The sequence below is a fragment of the Bubalus bubalis genome, chromosome 23, assembly GCF_019923935.1.
Source record: "Bubalus bubalis isolate 160015118507 breed Murrah chromosome 23, NDDB_SH_1, whole genome shotgun sequence".
Classification (NCBI taxonomy): Eukaryota; Metazoa; Chordata; class Mammalia; order Artiodactyla; family Bovidae; genus Bubalus; species Bubalus bubalis.
In genome coordinates this window covers 31216502-31243220 of record NC_059179.1, presented here as the reverse complement: position 1 = coordinate 31243220, position 26719 = coordinate 31216502, and the positions used below count along the sequence as shown (strand labels likewise).

General features: G+C 42.9%; 1 protein-coding gene and 1 non-coding gene across 3 annotated transcripts in view; both read right to left on the bottom strand.

Annotated features, from left to right (window-relative positions):
- RBM20 (RNA binding motif protein 20) overlaps positions 1-26719 on the bottom strand; it is a 194236-nt gene that overhangs the window by 151184 nt on the left and 16333 nt on the right. The gene's annotated exons all lie outside the window — the stretch shown is intronic.
- On the bottom strand, positions 20704-20810 carry LOC112581658. The gene has a single exon (XR_003106278.2). It is a non-coding gene; the product is annotated as a U6 spliceosomal RNA (small nuclear RNA).

The following is a 26719-nucleotide window of genomic DNA, read 5'->3' as shown; positions in this document are numbered from 1 at the left end:
TAAAAAGTATTACCATCTCAACTCTTTTTTCCTCTCTCCCTCCCTTTCTCACTTTTTTCCTACATTTAGGAGTTGCACCCAAGCCCCACAGTGGCTTCTAGAATGTTGATAACATTAAAATTATATATCATAATCCACGGCTGGTTAGAAATGTGAAAATTCAATGAGCTATGCACGCATGATTTGGCCACTTTTCTGCGTGTACATTCAATGTTGACTTTTTTTTTTCAAAAGCAGGAATCAACAGAATTAAATTCAAAGTCACCAAATGCTAACACTGCAAGAAATCTTCTCTCATTGAAGATATGTAGTCCCATTTCCTGGCTCCACAGTTCCAGAGTGGTGAAGTGAGCTGCCCAAGGTCACACAGCAATGCAGTGGGAGAGCTAAGACTCCCAGCTCAACCCCTAGGGCAGGGTTCTATCTGTTATGCAAAAATATGAGATTTTGGTTTCAAACATTTGTTCTACAATATGTGTTACTAATTAACTGGGAAAACTTGTAATATCATCACATTGGAGTTAATACCAAAACATTTTTTGCTCATTTAGATTTTTTTTTTCCCATGAAATTACTGAACTGAAGTCTGGATCAGATGTCCCCATCTAATTTGGTGTAACTATGCTTCCCTCTAATAATGTGTAAAACCTTCAATGACCATAAATACAATTTAAGTGCTTTGTCACATCATCCAACTTAATTATTTGGCTATAAATATATCACAGATGACTTAAATCACATTGATTGGGCTCATCACTAAAAAAAACAAACAAAAAAAAACCCTCTGGTTAACTAGGACATTTTGAGGATGGAAAGGGAAACGTGATTTGGGGGCCTGTGATTTATTTTACTACTTTCCTGATTGGTACCATACGACTCAGCTTTTCCTTCCATTGCATTTACAATCTTGCTTTTGACAGTTTTACAATCCTGCTGTACGCAGTATACCACAGCAGTCCTAGAAAAAGCACTGAGCTCAAAAGGACACAATTTAATGATTTCTTCTTCTAGAAAAGTAAGTGATCTAAAAAAGATGCATAGACATAGAAAATGCCAAATGCCAGGCATCTATAAAAACCTAGTCCTTTCTAATGGAATTATAATTTCCACAAAAGAAAACTAGAATCAAATCAGAGGTTCTCAACTGAGCTTTGGACTATGAACCTCTGACATCAATGCTAAACTCTGTGTGTGTGTGTCTGTCTGTGTGTGTGTGTGTGTGTGTGTGGAAAGAAAGCCCATACGACACTCTCGAATGGAGCCATGACCTTAAATAAAGGAAGGGTGAGGAGAAGACTTGCTAGCTACTATAAATAGCAGAAAGTGAGGTTTGGACATGAGACCCCTTGTTTCTATTGCAGGTTTTATGAAATATCTGAAGAGCCTCAAGAATGCAGTGTAGCACTGTATTATAGACCATGTAGCAGCTCTGTGAGGCAGGCGGGGAGACCTGGTTGTTTTGAGGATGAGGAAACTAAAGAGCTTTGATTAGCTCCATGGCCAATAGATGTGGATTCAAGACAATGGAAATTCAGACATCATTTAAACCAATCCTCATCAGAGCTACCTGCACATTTATATTAAATTAGAGCTGAGGAGCTAACAGTGTTTCTATCACATCAGATTGCACCACTGGTTTTAAAACAAAACCTTACACTATTTAAAGTACTATAGAAATGTAATTTGCAGGACATCAATTTTAATTTGTGTTTTATACATCATGCAAAAAACAAAACAAAGCCTACCTTTCGTATCACCTCCATCCCTCTTCCATCCTCTCCCACTACCCAAGGCCACCCCAAATCCAACTTTTATTTTCCACTTTCCTTCCAGCCATCCCCTTTCCAGGCACTAAATCCAAAGGCAGAAATGTCTCTCTCTATGTGTACTTTCCCACCCTCCCGGAGGTCTCCCTTCACCTCTTTACCTCTTGTTGTGAACGACTGGGGACTTGCTAACCAAAATAGAAAAGAAAAATGCATTCCATCTCCCCTTCCTATCTAGGTGTTTAAATGCCAGAGCTATCTTCCAGCTACCCTATGACCATCCCGCACACGGACACAGCTGTCAACAGAAGAACAGAAAACAAGAAAGTCCACGCGAGTTTGACCTGACAGAAGACAGGTTTGTCACCAGTCTCCAAGTCGAAAATAGATCACCCACCGCTCAGAAGGGCACAAGGCACTTTTCCACTCTTATCTCAGCAGCCTCCAGCAGTTAGGTGAAATGCGCTGAGCACTTGATGGAATGAAATGTACAATCAGCGATATGCTTTCGAAATAACTCCTCTTTGACAGGCCCGCCAAGGACAAGAGGACAACGAATCTGTAAGGTCGAAAGTGACAGCGCTGAGTTTCCACTGTGACCACAAACCCCAGAAAGGCCAGGAGTGGCCCACACGACGTCTTTCCCAAACCTACAGCTGGTTCAATCACCTCATTTCACAAACAGCGTCCCCAGTCTGCACTTCATTTCAGACTAAAGGGCAGATCCAGGAACCTGTGCTAGAGCTTTTGTGAATTTATCCCCTTCCCGAGATGTCAGGAGCTTCCATAGTCATACACAGATGTCACCAACAGTTCTTTTGTCTCCTTCACATTATTTTGTTTTAGAGGCCCTGAGCTTCAAGGGATCTACATCTGACTCATGCGTGTGACTTTACTAGGCTGCTTAATAAACACTGATAAGAATACATGGTGACAAAGTCTATGATTCCCTTTCATAAATGTTTAAAAAATTAATATCTTGGTTTTTCATCCAATCCTACAATCAGGGAAGATAAACAACTTATGGAGAAACAGCATGCCAGAGATTTGGATGCATTTTCTCAGTACTAGTGGGAACCCGCCTGAACTTCCCCAACCCATTCCTTTTTACACCAAAGAAGGTAGGACTTAAGCTGCAGTTTTTAAGGGTCCATGTTTTAGCAAATTCTGTCTAGGACAACATCAGAAGTGCCCAAATTTCCTTCCTATTCTTCACTCCAATAATGTCTTGGGCAAATGAAAATTCTTTTCTTTCTGTGTCTTTTTTTTAAAACTGATACTGTAGGAGAATTTTTTTCTACAAATTTCTTTAAAAGCTGGGCTGATGTAACTTGTCCCCCCAAAATTAATTAGTTCAAAAATCTTTGTCACAGGATGTGCCTTGATTTTTCTCTCTTCTTTCTATCATCATTGACCACAAAGCCCTAAGTTAAGAACATTTTTGAACTCACCTAAAGGACCTACCAAAATTGAACAGTCACACCCACCACTCTTCAGTTAATCTTTCGTATGGTTATTAAAGGAATGGTTTTTATAGGGGAAAATAGAAGTTTCTCCTATTTTAGAAAGCTGACTCAACATATTCATCTTGTGTTTAAAAGTAGATCGGACAGCCTGTTTTTTGGAAACCTGTTTGACTTTCTAAGGGCTTCTTTGGTGGCTCAGTAGTAAAGAATTCACTTGCAATGCAGGAGATGCAGGTTCGATTCCTGAGAAGGTCCTCTGGAGAAGGAAATGGCTACCCACTCCAGTATTTTTGCCCGGAGAACTCCATGGACAGAGGAGCCTGGCAGGCTACAGTCCATGAGGTCACAAAGAGTTGGACATAACTCAGAGACTAACACTTTCACTTCACTTTGGGCTTTCTAACCAAGGCCAAATCATTTAAGACAACATCTTACTTTAATCTAGAAACATGCATACAAAAGCAAGGAAACTCTATTTACTTTAAACTCTGTTCCTCAGCCAGGTTTTTCACCCTTAAAGTTTTCCAACGAGTAAAAAGAAAGTTCTTTAAGAGCCAGAAGGGAGGGAGAAGTAGTAACTTGGACCACACTCACAATTCAAACCCGATCTAGAATGCACCAGAAAATATTCCAAACTCCTCCTTCACCCAACAAACTTAATGAAAACCTATTGCCAGCTCCTGACCAGCTTCAATCACCCCAAGGCTCACATTCCCAGTGCAACTCAACCAGCTGTGCCGTACACTCAGAATATAAATTTGCCAGCACTTTGGGCTGAAAAATAAAACTGCCTCTGCCACTGACAAGTTAACAAAAGCAAACCTACTAGTCTAGGGCCACCAGATGTCCACAAAGCGGAAGTTAGGTAGAATAAAGCCAACTATGAAATCAAGAGGATGGTCAAGAGTTAGATGAGACCAGAGAAATCCAAAAGAGGACACACTTGCAACTACTTCAAAAATCATGATCATCCTAATCCAAAATACAGAAGAAATAGCTATGAGTCCACACTGATATAAACAAAGAGTTTTTCTTCACAGAATTCCTATTAATAAATGTAGACGAAATGAGTGGAATAAAAATAGAAATTCACCATTAGACACCACAGAGATAACTGTTACAGGCAAGATCCACTGATGGAAGCTAAAATGTGCAGACAAAAGTTTGAGGAGAAATGGGACATTTGCATAATCTTAGAGTATCTGCTTTGAGTGAGTGTGAAGTTGCTCAGTCGTGTCTGATTCTTTGCGACCCCATGGACTATAGCCTACGAGGCTCCTCCATCCATGGGATTTTCCAGGCAAGAGTATGGAGTGGGTTGCCATTGCCTTCTCCAGGGGATCTTTCCTGACCCAGGAATTGAATCCGGGTCTCCCACATTACAGCAGACACTTTACCGTTTGAGCCACCGGGGAAGCCCTTGAGATATTTTTAATTACACAGTGGAGGAGGGGGTGTGGATAACTGTTAAATTTACAGTTAATGCCACCTTAACCAAGTGATTAAGAGGTCACTGAGATGGACACAACCCTTCTGTGGGATTCCCATTTAAAAATGTCTAACCTCAATCAGATCATGAGAACTCGTCCAATGAACTCAAACAGAGAGTCCTTCTACAACAGGGGTTGCAAACTTCAACCTGAGGGCCTAACCTAGGCCTCTGCCTATTTTCATAAATGAAGTTACGTTGATGAACTCACTCATTTTCATGGTGTCTAAGACTGCTTTGCGGTTACAACCGTAAAGCTGAGGATTTACAACAGAGACCATACAGCCTGCAAAGTCTAAAATATTTACTATTTGACCCTTGACAGAAAACGTTGGCTGATCCTTGTTTTTTAAAAAGGACACCTCAAAAGTGAAAGGCAAGGCAAGAGTGAAGAATTGTCACACACTGGAGTAGACTACAGTCTATTGTTCAGTCGCTCAGTCATGTCCAACTCTTTGCAACCCCATGGACTGCAGCTTGCCAGGCTTCCCTGTCCTTCACTATCTCCCTGAGTTTGCTCAAACTCGTGTCCATTAAATCGATGATACCATCCAAGCAGAGACATCGCAATTAATGCCATGTGGGACCACCCTGTTTAATATCCTTGAATAGGCAATAAAATTTGTGGAAAAGCTGCTAAAATTTAAAAAAAAAAACAACAAAAAAAAAACCTTTGCAATTTGGTTTCAAATATTGTACCAAGATTCCTTTCTTGGTTTTGATAAATGGACTACGCTTATGTAAGTAGTCAACACAAGAGGAAGCTGGATGAAGAGTATACAGGAATTCTCTGTGCTGCTTGCTATTTTTTGCAGATTTTCTGTACGTCTAAAATTATTTCAAAATAAAAAGTTAAGAAAGAACTGTGATGACTTCCTCAGCCTGCTATGAGGCTGAGGGAGCGGCAGCAGCCGTCTTGAGGCCAGCATCACCTTCCAAAGTTTGTCTTTATGGAGCTTAAAGGCAACTGTGAAAATAATTCCAGTGTCACTGGCACTTCATGCCAGCGGCCTGAAGGGAGACAGGATTAGCAGAAAGTACTCCTGCTTCAACCAATACTGCCTTTAAAAATATATTTGAGCTTGGGGATTCCTGTCCTTAAATACAAAGTACTGAATAAAAGGATGAACTAAGACATCTAAACTTCTCCCATGAGGTCTGTCGGAGCCTATAACCAGCTCTAACGAGCTATAACAAGTAGGTGGACAGGAAGACTGTCTTGGAAGAGTCGAGGGGGTTAGGTTGGGTGCAGACCCCACTGCCGAGGACCCTGGTCTGACAGTAGGGGGAGATAGCGTCCTCCTGGGTTGCACGTCCAGTTCTGTCACTGGTTCCCCATGCAGCCCTGACACAGCAGTGAAATCCCTTCAGCAGAGATGTCCCTTCTTCATTTACTCAAGGGCTGAGCCCTGCGGGGTTAGCAAGGAGCTTGAGGCTAAGGACCTCTGCTTCTCTCCCATCAGGCAACTGCCCCTGGGCAAAAACAAGCCACAGAGTTGGGATTTTTCATGTGTTTCAACAAGTCACACTATAAATATGCCAGAATAGAGAGAGACAATCAGTTTGAGACTGCCAGAAAGACGTGGCAAAAAGATGCTAAGGGGAGCACGAGTGGGGGGTCAGGGGAAACACATAGGAGGAGTGGCAAGGAGAGGTGTGGGTGCAGCTCTTCCCTGCAAAGGACCCTCAAAGACCACCTGTCTCCCCACAACCTTACTGATCAGCCCCTGAGTAAGCGGATGAAGCTGGGTGGAGGGGAAAGTCCAGACAAACCAGGCCAAGTCCATCACGTGGTCCCCAAGCGCCCTGGGCCCCCAGGTGAGCTGCCGCTGTGACAAGCACCCTGGGACAGAGTCTCGGAGCCTGGACTGGGGCACCGTGTGAGTCAGTCCCGGAGCTAGCCAGACACCCTTGGCAGATGATGGTTCCCGGCCGAACCCGTGCCCCACAAAGGCCGGCCATCCATTCCTGAGCACCCGCGCCCACTGCGAGTGCCCCGGTAGGGCCTGGAGAACCGGGTGCTTTTTCAGCCAACGGTGCTCCTCCTCCCCGCCTTGAGAGAAATGAACCCCTGGGGTGGGGAAAACTAGGCCAGGGCCGGTGCCATGTGGAGAAGGAAGAAGAGGCATTTTATGAATGGGCCATCTGGACAGGAAAACAGCGCTTCGGGCCCTCCCCGGGCAGGGCTGTCCCTCCTCCCTCTGGAAATTCTTTCAGCCCCATCTGCTCGGAAGGAGGCAACACACCCAGGGAGCAAACCCACCACCCACTCCCCAGCTTCCGCCCCCACCAGGAACATTCCAGTGGTTTTGCCAAACAAACTAATTGCTCTCCCCCAGGCCGGCCTGCGTGACAACAGGTGCCCGGCCCCAGTGCCACCACTCAGTTTCTGGATTTTATCCTTGTTAACTGGCCTATATGATTGTTTTTAACGTCATTTAAAAACAGCTCTGCCTTACTATGCCCTTCTCTGGACACCTCAGAGGAAGAGCCTAGGGAAGCAGGGTCAGTGGGGAGATGAAATTGAGATGGAGATGACCTCCGACTGCCTCTGGCCTGAGCTGGCAGGAGCTGTGAATGACAATCACCAAGTGAATGACTCGGTGGCCATCTGCGGGCCGGGCCCGTCTGTCTGGACGGGAAGCGTGTCTGCATGTGCCCCAGTCCGTCAGGGCAGGAGAAACAGACCCGCCTTCCAGCCTCAGCCAAGCCCTGTCTCGGAAAACAGCTACCCTGCACACGGACAGACCTCCAGCCTTCCTCTTTTACCTGCCCAGTCCTACCACCTGTGCCTTGGAGAGGATCTAAGCGCTCACAAAGCACATCCACACAATCACATTTGACTTTCCAAACAATCCCATGAGGCAGACACAGCAGGGCCTGTGATGTGCCCAACTGGAAAACTGCAGTAACTGAAGCCATTATAAACATTAATAAGAAAAATGTCAGCAATGATGGACATTTATCAGGAAGAACATTCAGAGGAAGAGAGGAGTCTTTATAGATGAGAAATGGAGGCTCCATTTCATTGATGTGAAAACCAAGGCTCAAGAAGGCCAAGTTTTCTGCCCAAGTCCACACAGCTACTTAGCATGGTTTTCTGGGTTTGGACCCACAGCCTGCAAGCCTACCCACTGTGGAGCCCTCGTCTCTGAATGTGGGCTGCAGCCAAGCATGAGCTCATTTGTGCTCTGGGTCTGAATGAGCACAAATTAAGTCATTCCAGGAGTCCGTGGTATTGTTGAGCCTGGACCTTTCAGACTTCTGGTCCAGAGCTCCCTCTGCTGCACCACACCATGAAAATGTCACGTCTTGATTAAGCATAAAGGGATTCTACCCGAACATTCTCCTACTGCCCATTTCTCCTAAGATAAAATTTGGACCTAGGAAAACTCTTTAAGGCCATCAAGCTCAACGCCTTTATATTCCAACTCTTCTGGTTTCAGCGAAGCCAACCTCTTTGAATAAAGGAGATACAGCAGAATGCAGAGTAGACCCCACATCCCCCTGGCCTTACATGTTCAAGCGTGCTTTCCAGAACAAAATTGCACCAGAAATAAACAATGAGGGAGAGTCACCCAATGAGACGTTTGCGGTGGTAGCCCTGCCTCAGGGGTCCTTTCCCCAGTGAGACTGCAGTAAGTACGAGGCTGTTTTAATATTATGAGATGATTCATCGCTTATGGTCTCAGCATGGCTCAAACGTGTCTTGAATTCATTAGTGACTCCTTCATGGCCAATTTATGGCAACTTGATATATTTGAACACCTTGACATCACATCTTTTGCATAATCATTCTTAACCTTTGCTCTTTGTTTAGGCTTTTATAGAAAGTTTTTTTATACGAATAAACTTTTTAGTTTTAGTTCCCCTAGCTCTATTTTCCCACTTTGGGTAGAAAGAACTCCTTTTTCTTCCTTCATATTACTTGTCTCAATTTATGCTTTTATAGTTATCTGTATTATTTGGTTTCTGTTTTATTCATTAGACTGTAATTTCCACCCATAAGGCCCACACCTGTTCTGTTCATCACTTGATATCACGTCACTTCACATCAGCACCCAGCATTAGTAGGTGTTTGATATATACTTCTCCTAGTTGAATGAAGTGTCCCACGTGTTAGACTGGGAAGCACCAGTCTCTGAAGAATGTGAACCCTCTTTTCTTAAAGCAAAACAGTTCAGAAAACCATTATTTTACCAACCAGGTTGACATCATTACCTTTCAATGGTCATCCATCACATGAAGATCATGCAACATGAGATATATGTTCATCAAAATAACGAACCATTTCAGACTCCCATTTTAAAATGCACCAATCCAGAAAACTGGAATATGAAAAACTGGGCAACACTGCAATTTTTCCAAAATACCCCATAGCACCAAACAGATCTAGCAGATAACAATCTGACTCTAGCCATATTTGAAAACGTAAAAATTCTAAAGCAAATCTGCAGAATTTTTAATAAAGTTTCTAGAAATTTTTAGACATTTATATTTCCACAAATTTTTAGAAATTTGTTACTACAGAAATAAATTTTCTGTAGAATTTTAATAATTTTTTTCTAAAATTTGTAGAAATTTTAATAAATTTTCAGAAACACTACATATTTTTGGCATTGCAGTCCACAAGATCGCAAAGAGTTGGACACGACTTAGCAACTGAACAACAACCTATTTTTTAGCATTTATTTCCCTTTATACCTTCTCTTGCATTCCCAAATGTCAAAACCAACAGTGGATTAAGAGCAACAAAGAACGTTAAGTAGTTTCAAAGAAACCAAGGTGGATTATACCAAGGGCACAGAAACTAGAAACAAATAGATGTGTCACAACCAAGGAGACTGAAAATCAGAAAAAAAAAAACAAGAAACTGTTGTTTTTGTGTACGGTAAAGCATCTGCCTACAATGTGGGAAACTCGGGTTCGATTCCTGGAGAAGGAAATGGCAATCCACTCCAGCACTCTTGCCTGGAAAATCCCATGGATGGAGGAGCCTGATAGGCTATAGTCCGTGGGGTCGCAAAGAGTCAGACACGACTGAGCAACTTCACTTTACATTGTGGCTTTTGAAATTCTCAGAGGAAGTAATGCTAAGAAAAACTACAGCCACGGAATATCACAGAGGAGAGCTACCATGAGGACAGTTTGAAATGTGCAGGGACTCAAACAGAAGCACTGGGTACTGTTCCTCTACCAATTCTGAGAGTCATGTTTCTAAACAGTGTTTTATCTTCGTCCACGGCTTTTCTCCTACTGGTTTTTTTTTTTTCTTTTAAATATTTTGTTCAAATGTCTCTGTCTTAGTTATAATTATTCCACGCATCATTTAACTTTATAGACAATTAAATATGCTTTCAAATTTAATTGCTTTCAAATGCTTTCCAAACTTTCAAATATTTATGGTTCTTTCTAAGAGGCAGGCCAATTATCTGCGGTCAAGCACCAGCAGGAAGCAGGAAGCAGCAGAGAAAGGACACTCATAATTTCAGCAGATCCCAATTTCAGCCCATGGAATGCACAATTGGCACCGAACTATGTGCCAAATTTCAGCACAATGGCAATGTCCTGGTTTTACCCTTCAAGTTTCAGAGGACAAAGGGAAATGCACTCAGTTCATGGAACAATGCAGAACCACATCTGGAATTTATAGTCCATTCCTGGAACACCCTGGCAGAAGGAATCCAGCCTCTGGTATCTGTGTTGGCTAATTATTATTGCAAATGACACCAAATAAATTCTACCTGAATCATGTCTTACCCTTATTCCTCCTCCTCAGAGGCTTCTTTATAGAGGTATATCTCAGAACCATAGTAGCTATCATCTTCTGCCTGCTAACTCCCTGCTGGGTATTCTGCTAGATGATTTTACACACATTATCTCATTTAACCCTCCCAACAACCCTGAAGCAAGCATTATTATTATTCTTTCTTCATAAATGATGAAATCCAGGATCAGAGAAATAACTTGTAAGGTTACAGTTAATAAGTAGTAAAGCCAGAATGTGAGCCCAGGTCTGTCTGACTTGAAATGCTGATCTCCTCCAAAACTCAAGGGAGGATGTGGGGAATGGGGGCCGGCTGCAGTAGGGAGACCTTGTTAATCTCATCAAGGGCTCACAACTATTACTAAAAGGCCATAATATATTATGGTGAAAACACAGACTGAAACCGGGCTGCCTGATTCAATCCATCTGAACCCCACCTCTATCCAACCCCAGGTGGAAGTTACTTAACTTCTCTACATCACACTTTACTGTAAAGTAGACATATTAGTGATTGCTTCATAAGGCTGTTCAAGGATTAAATAAGATAACACATGTAAAATCCTGGGACCCATACAGCAAGCACAAAATAAAGGCTAGGCGCTAACACTACACTATTGATGACGATGATGGGCATTTCAAGGGTCAGCCTTTCTTCCTGACCTTGGGCTCCTCCCAACCTACATCCACCATCCTATCTAACCTTAGTTATCAATTTTTGATCTTAAAGCCTTAAGCAGTATCAATCTTAATGCCTGCACTTGCTATCAGCTTAATATGCTGGCTTCCTTTATGCAATTTAAAAGCTTCAAAACTATTAATCTTGTGAGCCACAAAGACTTGGGATACATTATTGAGCTTGTGTAGTCATGGCACAAATGTCCAGCTACAGGTTACATAATTCACGTCTGTCCATCATCTGGACTTGCGCTGGGAGTTGAGAATAATTCTAAGAAGATACTCAGAACGTGTTTAAACTGCAGGACATTGAAGCCCTGCTCTAACTCGAAAGCAGTAGGGCAAATACAACAGCCTTGGATTTAAGAAACCAGGGTTGTAAGCAAAGCCCCAGGAACACGAGAGCCAAGCACAGAATATGTGAACGGGTGATACAGTTACAGGTTTTCTAATGGATTTTACAGAAAATAAGTACTGACCATGAACAAGTCAAACATGAATACCATCCTACATAGTTCACTTATTAAAACTTAGCCCTTCTGAGACAGGCTGGGACCTGGGACCCTTTGCTGCAGTGTCTTCACCTGGACAAACAAAATACAAAGAAACAATATGGGACTGTGCACATGCACAGTTGGGGCAAGTTTATGAACAAAAAACTATAACCTCCCCACCAAAAAAATCCAAGCACTACTTCTGAGGTACCTAGAGCAAAAGCAGGGTACTGCGCATGCACTCTGTACGCACCACAACCAAAACAGTGGGCAAACCACCTAAGCCACCCCTCCACCTGATTCCTACCTTATCCCTGTATAAGGAAGGAGCCTGCCCTGCTCAGAGAGCCAGCAAGGGAACTGGTTGCTTGTTTCTGCCCCCTCCAGTTTCAATTAGGGCCCCCAAAAGCCTTGCCTGAATTTCTTGTCTGGCCTCTTTATCAATTTCTATTGATTAAGAAAGGCTTCCCTAGTATCTCAGTTGGTAAAGAATTGGCCTGCAATGCAGGAGACCCAGGTTCAATCTCTGGGTCGGGAAGATACCCTGGAGAAGGGAATGGCAACCTCACTCCAGTACTCTTGCCTGGAGAATTCCAGGGACAGAGGAGCCTGGAGGGCTACAAGCCATGGGATCACAAAGAGACACGACTGTGCAACTAACTTTCACTTTCAGGAAAGGCCAAGAACCCTGTCGGCAACACTTCTAATACATTAGCAGACTAATGGTTATAAGTGATTTCTGCATTTCTTCCCACCCACCTGATATCCTGGAAGAGAGACCCTCCCTCTCCAGGCAACAACCTCAAGAAGAAACTGCAGTATAACCTCTGGGGCTGGTGAGGGGGAAGTGTACCCAGCAATCTCAGATTCAGCCCTCGCCCCAGCAAGACACAACCTCAAACTGCAGACGGAAAGCCTCTCTGCTATGGACTCATTCTGCTCAAAATGGAAGCCAATCCCCAAAGGTGAAAGAAAATGATATTCATAGAAAATTATATTCCCTTTATATGTAACTCTAGCTCCTGCGTTACTTGCCAAGCCATGATAATTTCAGATAGCACTCTATCTTAAACACATCAATCCAAGAAAAACTTCTAGAACCCATCTCAATCCCTGACACACAACTAAATCTCATTCCCTCAGGTTCAGTACAGGCTGATATCTTTAAAATGCAGGGAGTTGGAAATAAGTGGGTTACAGAAGGCAGGCTTCCAGTCAGTACTTCCTAATGCTCTATGTCTGGCCTTAACCTCAGTGTCTGATGAGGATTTTCATAATACCCAGTGCTGGCGAGGCTGGCATAAAACACAAGTTCAGACATAGCCAGCAGAAGTGAAAACTGGTACAAACTTTTTGGAAAATGACTTGAAATACACACACACACACACAAAGACTTAAAATAACCCCACACTTTGCTCCAAAAAATTATAATAATGAGACTACCAATTAATACAAAGAAAGCTTTAGGCAAAAAGGTGTTTATCACGGAATTTTTTTTTTTTTTTAAAGAACAAGCAAACCCCAACCGTGTAAATACCCAATGGAGGAAGAGCTGTTATGCACCAGTATGTATGTTTGTAAGATAATGTCAAATGAAAAAAGCCGACTTCAAACTTCAACATTATAGTACAATTAAAAGCAGGAAAAAGGGAAAAACTAATATATGGATAGAAGAGGAAGGCAAAGGGACTATCCCAAACAGACGCTGATTTTGGGAAATGGACCCATGAGGGTTTTTTTCTAACTTTTCTACTGTCCTGTATTAAGCACGTTTTAAGCCCTGTTTGAAAAACTGGTAAGGTTCAACTCCACGGTACATCCCAGCATGATGGGGACACTGGCACCCCAAAAGCAAGAAGCTGCGTTCTCAACCCAGGAAGAAAGACCATTTTTCCGGGCCGCTGTCCCCGCCCAGGCCTGGGAAGGTTTCCATGCAGACGGCAGAAGTTGCGGACCGAGAAGCTTCTGGGGCGCGGGCGAACCGAGCCGGCGTGCGCGCACACCTCCCGGGCCCAGCGCACCGGCCCCGGGGCTTCCGACCGACGACTCCCGAAAGTTCGACGAGTCCGAGAGCCAGCGGCCGCCCAGCAGGGAGAAGCGGCCTTGACCGAGGGAGGACGCAGGGCCCCGGCGCAGTTGACATACGGCGCACGGGCAGCCTTCTCTTTGACCGGCTCGCGGAGATTTCTCAGGCTTCTAGAGTTTTTAAGGACACACACGGATTGAATTATTCGGAGAGCTCAGCAGAAACAACCAGGATTAAAGAGAGGAAAGCTGATCGAGCCATAAAGTGAGAAGCGCTGCCACCTCTTTCGCCCTCCAACCCCAGCCGCCCGATGCGAGCTGAAACCTCACCACCGCCCGCGCCCGCAGAGTCCCGGCCATCGCCACCGGGCACGGAAGGACCCGCTCCACGTGCGCCAAGACACGCGGGAGCCGCAAGGAAGGCCCCGTGCATGCTCCCAGGTGAAAATTATCTCGGACCCGCAAACTCAAATTCTACATTAACAGTCATCCATTCAACAGGAGAGGAAGAAGATCCCTTAATACAGGCCTAAAAGTACCCACATATTTGCCCATCCCCACCCCACCCCTAGCGAGTCGGGAGGAGAGCAGGGAGGCCCCATTTAATTATTCCAATTCCTTAGAGATGGGTGGCTGTCAGTCTCAGCACCTCCCACCTCGGCTGGCTGACATCTGACCTTCATACATGAACCAAAGGGCAGACAGGCGCTCCAGTTTTGAAAGTTAACGGCTCCTAAATAATGTGAATAGTCTCACCAGAATGGATCTGTTCTGTAAATTAACATTATAAAATCTACGTTTTCCAAAAAAATAGATTTTTAAACCGGATGTTACTTAGAAATACTATTAACACCTCTCTACTTCAAGATTTTTTAAAATTAATAGAAATACAGTGACACTGGTTTTTTTCTATTTTTACGTGTTTGTTAACAGCATTTCTGTCACTATTTCTAAAATAAAATATCACTTTATTAATTTTTCTTAAATCTTGAACTAGAGAGTTATGTTTTACGAACACACAGTGCGTAATACTCTCATACTCTGTTCTAGACACTATACAAATATTAACTTATTCCTAATAATAGCCCCTTGAGGTAGGTACTATGGTTATCCCCATACATGGTTATACAAAGGATGTAACTGAGGTACAGAGAGGTTAAAAGACCTGCGCAAGGACACACAGCTGGTAAGTGGCAATTGACAAACCTGGGATTCAACCCAGGCAAAGGTCCTCCTATCCACTCATGAAAATCAGGAGTTTCACAGTGCAATTCATGCCCTCCTAAGTAACTGCTAACTTTGTAAACTGGTGTAACTTCATCATAAAGCAACACAGCAGATATATCAAGAGCAATAAAAACATTCATACCCTCTGACCTAATAATCCAATTCCTGGGAAATATTCCAAAGCTCCAGAAATGAAGATATCCATTACTATAGTATTAAGAGTGGGAAAAACTGAGACCTTAGTTTTCTATCAGTTGGTGAATAATTAGATGCATTTTGGTAGCTCAGCTCAGTGGAATATCAAGTAGTCACGGAAAATTAAATTATGAAGATGATGCAGCTGCAAATACAATATATTGTTAAGTAGAAAAAATAAGTTGCATGTAATATTTCAAAATATATGCACGCAACCAAACATTAAAGGAATGAAGACAAAGCAGACAAATAACTGAGTCTGACAAAGATCACGGGTAATAATGTTTTCTTTCAAAAACTTCCCTTTATATAATTACAGTTGAGCTGTTATAAATAAAATCTGGAGAAAGGGAAGTTTGTCTTAAAGGATTTATGAGAATAAGCCAAATTTGCACAAGTCAGGAGCATTCAGATGGAAACTTGTTAAGAGATAGTTCTATTGTATTTAAATGTTCCTGAGCCCGGCTGCCCCTAGCCAGGGAAGGAGGAGGATCCGGCTGGCAGCTGGAATTAGCACTGCTCTCAGCCCCTGTGCTAGGAAACTCCAGTTGAGACAACACTGTTGGGATTCCAGGCCTAGCCCCAACCCCACAAATCATGGTAACAGTGAAAGAAGCAAGGCTAATAATGCCAGAGGCTTTTCACACACAAGCATGCGATCTAAAGAAACACAGTCCACTTGTGAGAAATTTTGGCTCCACTCTCACCTCAGTGGACCATCTCAGAAAGTGCCACATTCTTCACTTTCCAACCTGTAAGCACCAGGCACCACCCAACAGTCCCTGGGAAAGATGTAAGAGTGATCTTGACCTTTTCTTCATCTACCCTGAAACTCCCAGAGGTGAAATCCTTACCTTCTCTACAAGGAGCCACGTTGAGACAAGGAAAAAAATCAGACAAAAAAATGCTCTCCTTAACATGAACAACCAAAGTGTCATCGAAAGATTTCACAGGCTCAACCATTAAAGTTAAGGTCAAAAGTAAGACAGAAATATCAGAACAAGTGAAAAGAGCAAAACTGAATGGTTTCAACGAAATAGTATATTATTTTGAATTCAGGAAGTCTGTTTATGAGGGGTTTGTCTGTTTACCAAGTCCCAAGAAATTGCCTTATTCAGACTAGGAGAGCATCTTTCAGTCTCTGTGCTTAAGGACTATGACAATGTGTAACCCGCCCCAGCCCTGCCCTTTCCTTCTTTCACTAAATGGACAGAACCCAAACTATCAATCCGGCTGGGAGAGCCTGTCCCTTAAAATTTACTGCAAACGAAGGTGCAGAGTTTTCACAACATTCTGAGCCTAACAGTGCTGTAATTTAATACAAAATTTTATTGAAAAGATCATTAAAGCCTGCAAATGGCTTGTTGAAGTGCAGGCAAAAACCCGTAAGAGTCCAAACAGATGGTAGTGGACTATAAACACATTATACTTCATTTTGATTGCTTTTAACAGAAAATGCAACTAATATATGGAAGGAGCTCATTGTTCAAATATCTTTACTACTCCCCTAAAATAAAATGACCACACACACCCCATACACACACCACACACACACATACATACATACATACATATACACACACCCCTTCCTGTGCTCCCCTCTCAGACTCTATCAGGAGACATTTTCAGAATTCTCTAGCCATAAACAACCTCACCGTCAGCGGATTAGCAAAAGTAACTGGCATTTTAAATTAATCTTCTGCTTATCCTCAACAGTGGCTTTGCTTGCATACCAAAAAAAGAGAAGGAAGTTTTCCCTTTGCTTAAAAATGACAACGCCTTAAATGGGGTTCAGGACAACAGGAGTTGAATACACAACCATTTAAAAGTGCAAAGAGAAATGACACAACTCGAGCAAACTGTCATTATTATTTCACATAAAATCACCATTAAAAAAAAAATCACATTTCTGGAATTCCCTGATGGTCCAGCAGTTAGGACTCTGCACTTTCACTGCCGAGGGCACAACAGATTCTGTCCCTGGTCAGGAACTAAGATCCAGCAAGCCACACAAGAAAAGAAGCGGGTAGGGGAGTGGCGGGGGGATCGCTTTAAAAAAAACAAGGGCCAGAATTTATGATGATAAACAGGCTATTTTCCCCCAAAAAAATACATTCATAGAGAACTGCTCTAGGTCAAGTTCAAAAAAAGAGCCTTTGTCAGTCCCTCCCTTCCAGTGAAACTTTAGGCCAAAGAATCTTAAGAGTTAGGATCAACTCTACCCTCTGCCCTCCCCTCCCTTCACAGTCCTCAAAGAGCAGACATTAAAAAGATTTCAAAGAGGGAATTTAAGAGGGTTTCTGAGTTTTCCCTGGCACCCTCATCACTCATCAGGAACTCTTTGGACAGGAATGACACTTGTTAAGTTTTTCCCCCCTCCCTCCCTCCACCTGTCGTCCCAAGTCTCCGTGGTATGCTGGGGCCCTTCGCGCTTTCTGCTTGAATGACAAAGTCTCCCCTGCAATCTGGTGTCTCCTCTTCCACCCAAGCGGCTGCTTCTAAATTGGGGCCCCAAGAAAAATATGTACCAATTAAGGGCTACTTGATAACTAAGCATCGCAGATCGGCCATACGCTGGCTAATGGGATTTTTCCTTTTATTTTTTTCAGTATAATGACTAGCTCCACCTTAACCTTCCAGAATAACCTTCTGTGGGGTTGGGATGGGCAAAGGCATGAAAAATCAGAAAGCCGGGGATCAGTGAGGCGCCCCTAACTTCTCTCTGGGCCTCCCAGAGTAGGTAGACCCAGCCACAGTTCAGGAATTCCAGGCGGGATGCTTACCATAAGTAAGTAATTAAGTTAAGGGAGATCTAAAGAAAGACTTCACGTTCACATTCATATGCTAAACTCAGTTAAAAATAGGCTCAAGAAGGGCCTGACTTCATTTTTAATTTTAGCCTGATGATGAACATGCCCTAAAGACAGAAAGTCACCAGGCATTTTCCTGAGGGCAGCGATCTTCATATTTTTATAAAAAGGAAATGCAGCATGTTCTATTAATAAAAGTGCTGTAGCCTCAGTTAAATCTGGACAGTTCGTAAATCAGGACTCTTTCCAGCTGAGTTTCCCCAGGTCGGCAGCTCCCTCACACCCAAGCCCCCAGCAAGTGGGCAAGTGGGCCTGTAACACGCAGTGGGGCAAAGTGAGCCAGACACCCAGGGGTCAGAGGCCACACCAGATCAAAGACAGTAAGGTATGGCTCCTGGACACTTCCCAGGTGACCAAGTGATTCAACCAAGAGCATTCACCAGGAACGCTTTTAAAGGGCTCCTGAAAAGATCCTCATTGCCAGGTGATTCAACCAAGAGCATTCAAAAGGGAGAGAAAATGTGATGCTTCCTTCAGAAATGACACACAATTTCAACTTCTCCTTCTTATCTCAAAGATGGCGAAGTTAAAACTGGCCTCTGGCTATGTGGCTGGACTTTTTGATGGACCCGCCAAAGAAGGATCTTCTCCAGTGACCCTTGGCTATCAAGCTACCTAACAAAATAAAATGTGGCCAGGTGGGAAAATTACCACCAAGGGCACTGAGCCTCCCCACCCAGGCTAACTGGTAACTCCAAGCTTGGGCAGGGCTGCCCCTGGTCCTGGAGAAAGTGCTAGGACTGAGGGTGTGTGTGTGTGTGTGTGTGTGTGTGTGTGTTGTGTGTTGTGCCCAGAGAAAGTGCTAGGACTGAGGGGGTGTGTGTGTGTGTTGTGCCCAGAGAAAGTGCTAGGACTGAGGGGGGTGTGTGTGTGTGTGTGTGTGTGTGTGTGTTGTGCCCAGGTCACAGGGCACTTTTAAACACACAATCCCCAGCCCAGCTTAGGGATTCTTAGGATCTCAGTGACCTGCGCTTCTGCGTTCTTTTCTAAGGCCCTCACAAACTCACATAATCCTCCCAACAACCAGATAAGGCTGGTTGAAGAGACCAAGACTGAGGCACAGAACAGTAAGGTCACACAACTAGCAAGGGATAGTTCTTGCTTTAATCAGGCCTCTCTCAATCCACAACTCAGGATGGTGTAACAGGAAAAGCCTGACAAAGTCAAGGTCGAAGGTATGCTGTCTTTTTCCACTTTCTTGCCTTTCACTTGGGTTAATTTCCTCCCCTCAAAAGGAACAATTATAATGTTTTGGTTTCAATTTTTGGTTTTTGTTTTGCTTCTGACCCTATTTTTTTGTGGTTTTTTTTTAAGGCCACTTGTAAAATCCTATAAACCCTCAGTCTAAACAATGCCATGATAGTCTGAGCCATGAGTGAGTGAGTGAAGTTGCTCAGTTGTGTCCGACTCTTTGCAACCTCATGAACTGTAGTCTGCCAGGCTCTTCTGTCCATGGAATTTTCCAGGCAAGAATACTGGAGTGAGTTGCTATTTCCTTCTCCAAGCCATAGAATGGCATAAAATATAGGGGAAAATAGAGAGACCTTAAGCGTTGGGGCCAGAGATGCAAGTTCCCATCCCAGCCCATCTACTTACTAGCCAAGTGACTTCAACAAGGGTATACTCCACAGCCCAAAATTAAATTCAGAAACAGTTGGACTAAGAATTGGCCAACTGACTGAGCTTGTGGCTTTTTTTAAACTTTTATTACGGAAATTTTCTAACTATACAAAGGTGAGTGACTGCTAAATTGCCTCAGTCTTGTCCAACTCTTGATTGTAGCCTGCCAGACTCCTCTGTCCATGGGATTCTCCAGGCAATACTGGAATGGGTTGCCATTTCTTTCTCCAGGGGATCTTCCCAACCCAGGGATCAAACCTGCATCTTTTATGTTCCCTGCATTGGCAGGCATGTTCTTTACCACTAGCACTACCTTAGAAAACAATATAATGAAGTCTCAAACATATCACCCAGCTTCGACAATTATTAATACTAACTTTTGGTCAGCCTTGTTTATTACTACCCGTTCTCACCCTCCACACTATTATTTTGAAGCCAATTCCAGATACATCATTTCATCTATAAGTATTTCGCTATCTAGCACTAAAATATATCATTTCAATTTTAACATAATTTCAGTATCTTTATCACAACAATACATAAATAATTCTTTAGCCTCAATATCCAGTCTGTTCAAACATCCTAAATAATCTCTTAGTTTTTGTTTTGATTTGGATACTACTTTATTCATATGTGCACACTATACTTAAAAGACTTCATTTCCACCCAGTAGCCAGCACAAGCCAAAATGAAAAACTGTAGAAATCAAAGTCAATTCTATAGCCTGTAAAAAAATAAGGGACCTTATTTAATCAAGACTAAGGAGCAGGTGGCGCTAGCGGTAAAGAACCCACCACCTGCCAATGCAGGAGATGTAAGAGACGCGGGTTCGATCCCTGGGTCGGGAAGAGCCCCTGGAGGAGGACATGGCAACCCACTCCAGTATTATTCCCTGAATCCCGATGGACAGAGGAGCCTGGTGGCCTACAGTCCATAGCATCACACAGAGTCAGACATGACTGAAGTGACTTGGCACAATGAGCATCTTCCATGGGAGCTTATCCTAACTACTTTAGGATTTTATTTTATTTTTTTTTATTTTTTATTTTTGGGAGCAAATAATTTTTATTTTTTTTACAAATACACCAAAGAATCATGCAATGCTGCCAAAAAATATGGAACGCTTCATGAATTTGCGTGTCATCCTTGCACAGGGGCCATGCTAATCTTCTCTGTATCGTTCCAATTTTAGTATATGTGCTGCCGAAGCGAGCACTACTTTAGGATTTTAACCTGTAGATCTTGTGTTTCCCTAGTATAGCAATTTTAAAAATATTTATTAAATGTCTATATGTGTTAGGCATTCAAGACCTGAAGCACAGTTTGTTTTTTAATTGCTGGTTTGTTTGAGCTAAGACCCAAAAAACACAGACTGCATTTTGCTGTTAAGCATTCCTATGTATGTGCACGTGCTCAGTCATGTCCCACTCTTTGCAACCCTATGGACCGTCGCCCACCAGGCTCTTCTGTCTACAGGATTTCCCAGGCAAGAATACTGGAGTGGGTTGCCATTTCCTTCTCCAGGGGATCTTCCTGACCCAGAGATCGAACCCAAGTCTCCTGCATTGCAAGAAGATACTTAACAGCTAAGCCATGAGAATGGGGGTAAGTATTCTTAGTCTCTCTTAATCCATACTCCTGCAGTTCTTATTCTTATAATTGATGTGTTGAAGAAAACAAGTCTTTTGAGGACTTCCCTGGTGTTCCCGTGGCTGGGATTCCACACTGGGGGCGTGTGTTCTGTCCCTGGTCGGGGAACTGGATCCCACATGCTGCAATTGAAAGGTCTTGCATGCCACAGCAAGGATTAAGCAGCCTGTGTGCCACAGCTGAGACCAGGAACAACCAAGTGGGAAGCCATGTCCTTCTCCAGGGGATCTTCCCAATGCAGTGATCGAACCTGGGTCTCCTGCATTTCAGGTAGACTCTTTACTGTCTGAGCCACCAGGGAAGCCCCCAAATAAATACATAGATTAAAATAAATATTTTTTTAAATAAAGAAGGAAAGAAAATAGGTTTTCTGGCCCACAGAATGCCCACATTCCAATTGGTGGATTTTTACCTCCATGGTGTTGTTCTGACATGTTCCTCTGTTCCCTGTATTTTCTATGAACTGGTAGTTGGATCTTGAGTCTGGCACAGATTGAGCTTCTGTTTTTTTTATGGTGTTGTGTACTTCCTACTGCAACAGTAGGCACGTGAGGCTTGGAAGTCTTTCTTTTTTGTGACGTTAAGATTGATCAGTGGGCTTGATGTCACGGGGCTGATCCATCCATTAGAAAGTTCTTCTACAAAAGGATTTTTCCTCATCCACAGTTTGGATGAGGTAACCAATAAGAAAGGACAGAATGAATGTCTGATTCATTCCCTTTCTTGGACAGTGTTCAGAATGAGTTGGTTCCCCAACATCCTCCAGTGAAAACCATTGAATTTTTAACTCACGCATTTTACACACTGGAACATATTTAATATGTGTGAATCCACTATAGTTACTCTTTTTAATGCTCAAATTATTCCTTATTTGGGCACTGGGAAGCCCTTTAACTTGGTTCCCAAGTCCTTTTGACAGGACACAAGTGGTCTTTGATAGCTCCTTTGTTTTCTGATACAAGATAAGTCAAGTCATTTTGTACATTTCCTGTCCCAGACCTGGAATCAGCCATTTTTCTCAGGCTCCTTAGCCCATTTTAGTTGTTGCTGCTCAGGTGCTCAGTCATGTCTGACTCTTTGCGACCCCATGCACTGCAGCACGCCAGGCTTCCCTGTCCTTCACCATCTCCCAGAGTCTGCTCAAACTCATGTCCTTTGAGTCGGTGATGCCATCCAACCATCTCATCTTCTGCTGCCCCCTTCTCCTCCTGCCCTCAGTCTAGTGGGGACTTGCATTTAGAGTCCACAATCTAGGTGTTACAGGTGCTCATTGCTACTGAGCTGGTCCTTATTTCTAGGTTTTTCAGTGGACAAAGTGGGGAAATACTTTTTCATTTGTTAAAGAGAAGGCATGTCAGGCTTTCACACCAATATCTTCAAAAATTTAGGGTTACAGGATTTTTACTTAACATCTTTGATTATAAAATCATACTAAAAATATTGCTTTCTGATTATTTTAACATAATTACTACATATATATAATAGATTCAAAATAGTAATACCAATATTATTACTAACAATATTACTGAAAACAGCTTAAGATTTATTTAGAATTTGTTTTGACCTTAAGATATATTCCACTTGAGCTGTATAATCAAATTATGTTTTAAAGTATGTGAAATAATTCTCTGTGTGATTAAGCTACCAACTTAATACATAAACCTTTTCATCTTGATTGGGTGGATTTTTCTATTTTAATTAAATTCTGTTTAGAGTTAAGGAAAATATTTATAGTGTTCCAAAGTCAAATCTATAAAACAAAATACATTCAAAACAGTCTAGGGACTTCCCTGGTGGTCCAGTGGCTAAGACTCTGTTTGTCCAGTACAGGGGGCCCAAGTTCAATCCCTGGCCAGGGAACTAGATCCCACATGCTGCACCTAAGAATCCGAATGCCACAACTAAAGATCCCGCGTGTCACAACTAAGTCCCAGCACAAATAAACAAATATTTTTTTAAAAGCCTAGCTGACCTGACCCTGACCTACCCATCCATTTCTTCCCACTCCATATAGGTTAATCAGTATTAGTAAATTTTATTAGTTTATTAGTGTAAAATTTTAGTTTACTCTTCCATTTCTTTTAATAACAGGCAAATACATATGTATTTCTCAGATAAAAGGTAATATGCTATCCATTATTTCTGCACCCTGCTTTTTTTCACTTAAGAGTACACCCTGGAGACCATTCCATAGCCGTAGTTGTGCAGAGAGATAATTCTGCTTCCTTATACAGCCCTACAGCATCCCACTGTATGGATGTCCTGTGGTTTACTGCTATTACAAGTAATGCCACCACAGAATACCCTCTGCACATCTTTTCTTATTTTCACCTGTGTATTTTTGGAATAGATCTTATAAATAGGATTGTGTGGTCAAAAGACAATGTACGTGTAATTTTGCTCAATATTGTCAAATTCCTCTCCTTAGAGGTGGTGCCATTTTTGTATTCCCATTATGAGGTGATAAGTCTTACATGCTAAATTTTATATATATATATATATATATATATATATATATATATAAAATCTCTTGACATCTCAGGGGACTTCCTTTAAAATCCCTGAAAGGGATTTTAACCAAAGGCATCTAATTCAATTCTCCACATTCTGGACAAAGGAAATTTCTTTCGAGAAAGGGCAATGATGTGCTCAAGGAACTGCCTTTATCCCTCACCTTTCCTGACTTTTAAATACACAGTTTACACATAATTCTTTTCATGTCAGAGAAGTCAAGCACAGTATTAAATATTCAGATTGAAAATATCACAGGTTAGCTTAGGTCTTTGCAAACTACAAGTGGTTCCCTGAACCAAAACTGAAGTTCACGGAGGAGATCGGGGGACTCCTCGGTGCCCTCTCCTTCCCCCCGATTAACAAGTAAGATCTGATGTGCATTATGATGGCGCCACACGTGGATACTGGCTCCCGTCCACATCCACCACAGAAAATCTCCCCCAGCCTCCTTTTCCACACAGGTTCCTCCCGGCGTCTGAGGTTAGGCATTGTTACATGTGTTATCTCATTTACTCATTTACCTCACAATAACACTATGAGGTGGATGCCCTATTGGCCTCCTCTTAAACCTGAAGAAATGAAAGAGCAGAGAAGTGAAACTACTTGTCCAAGGTCACACAGTTAGCAAGCAAATAGGGAGCCAGAGTGTGCACACAGGCATTCCAGCTCTAATGCCTACCTTTAACTGTTGTGCTGTGGTACTTCCACGTTTCAGACCTTCATCATCTTTTGCCCAACCAGTGCAGGGGCCTCCCAACTACACCCAACCCACCTCTAGGAGCACACCTACACACACAAACACTTGTGCACACATGCACAAAACTCTGCCATTTATCCTTCTCCAATACCAATATAATCTTTCCAGAAAACAGATCTCATTACATCAGACCCCTGCTCACAAATGACTACTCAGAAGAGAACATCCAAACTCCTTACCTTGAGAAACATGTTCTGTATCACCAGCATCCTGCCTGTCTGCATCCTCAGTGCTAGCCATTCCCAGACACTCCATCCCATTAGTTAAAAACACATTCTGATCTCCAGCCATGTGGAATTACTCTGAGGCTCCCAGGTCATCATGGTTTTTCTCCTCTCTGAAAATGAGTCTTTTCTCCCACCTCCATCTAGATCCCACCCTCTCCCATCCACTTCTCAAGACCTTCTTATGCTGAGATTCAGAGCCAGCTCAGAATGGCCTCCTCAAACATCTGGGCTGGTCCTTCCTGGACACCCTCTCCTCTACCCTCTATGCCTATACAAAACCTGCTATAACATGACTCTCATTCTCACCACCTCAACCCTCTTCTCCACCTGCACTCAGAGGTACTCATTTTATCAGGTCTTCTTTTGTTTATCCTTCTAGTATTTTTTTTCAACAAAGTATACATTAAAGCTCAACATTCAGAAAACGAAGATCATGGAATCTGGTCCCATCACTTCATGGCAAACAGATGGGGAAACAGTGGAAACAGTGTCAGACTTCATTTTTTTGGGCTCCAAAATCACTGCAGAGGGTGACTGCAGCCATGAAATTAAAAGATGCTTACTCCTTGGAAGGAAAGTTATGACTAACCTAGACAGCATATTCAAAAGCAGAGACATTACTTTGCCAACAAAGGTCCGTCTAGTCAAGGCTATGGTTTTTCCAGTGGTCATGTATGGATGTGAGAGTTGGACTGTGAAGAAAGCTGAGCACCGAAGAATTGATGCTTTGGAACTGTGGTGTTGGAGAAGACTCTTGCGAGTCCCTTGGACTGCAAGGAGATCCAACCAGTCCATCCTAAAGGAGATCAGTCCTGGATGTTCATTGGAAGGACTGATGCTGAAGCTGAAACCCCAATACTTTGGCCACCTCATGTGAAGAGTTGACTCATTGGAAAAGACCCTGATGCTGGGAGGGATTGAAGGCAGGAGGAGAAGGGGACAACAGAGGATGAGATGGCTGGATGGTATCACTGACTCGATGGACATGGGTTTGAGTGAACTCTGGGAGTTGGTGATGGACAGGGAGGCCTGACGTGCTGCAATTCATGGGGTCGCAAAGAGTCGGACATGACTGAGCAACTGAACTGAACAGAACTGATACATAAAATCTGTATATAATATATATATAATATATATACATATAATTTACATGATAATATTATATATATGTTCCTATTCTCCCCTTTTCTTACACAAAAGGTAGCCAACTATACACACTTTTTGCACCCTACTTTTTCTGCTTGATATATCCTTGGCATTTCTCTGTTACAGCACACAGAGATGGTCCTTGTAGTATGAGAGAATAGAGCCACATTTATTTACTCATCGCCTGTTGCTGGACTTGGAGTAGAGTATATCCCCTTATTTCAAGGGACTGAATGAGACCCAGTCCTGTTGCTCTTCATCCAACATCAAGATCCCACTGGATGCACAGCTTAGATCTCTGCCAAAGAGAGTCCAATGAGACTGGCCACTGCCGGAGCCACAATAAGAGACCAAGTTACTGATGCCAACAGGAGCAGCTCAGGTTCTGTACCTTCTTTTACGTCCAAGAATCACACCAGAGCAGAGGCTACGATCCTTTCAGTTCAGTTCAGTTCAGTCACTCAGTCGTGTTTGACTCTTTGCAACCCCACAGACTGCAGCACGCCAGGCTTCCCTGTTCATCACGAACTCCTGGAGCTTACTCAAACTCATGTCCATTGAGTCGGTGATGCCATCCAACCATCTCATCCTCTGTTGTCCCCTTCTCCTCCTGCCTTCAGTCTTTCCCAGCATCAGGGGCTTTTCAAGTGAATCTGTTCTTCACATCAAGTGGCCAAAGGATTGGAGTTTCAGCTTCAGCATCAGTCCTTCCAACGAATATTCAAGACTGACTTCCTTTAGGATGGACTGGTTGGATCTCCTTGCAGTCCAAGGGACTCTCAAGAGACTTTTCCAACACCACAGTTCAAAAGTATCAATTCTTCGGCGTTC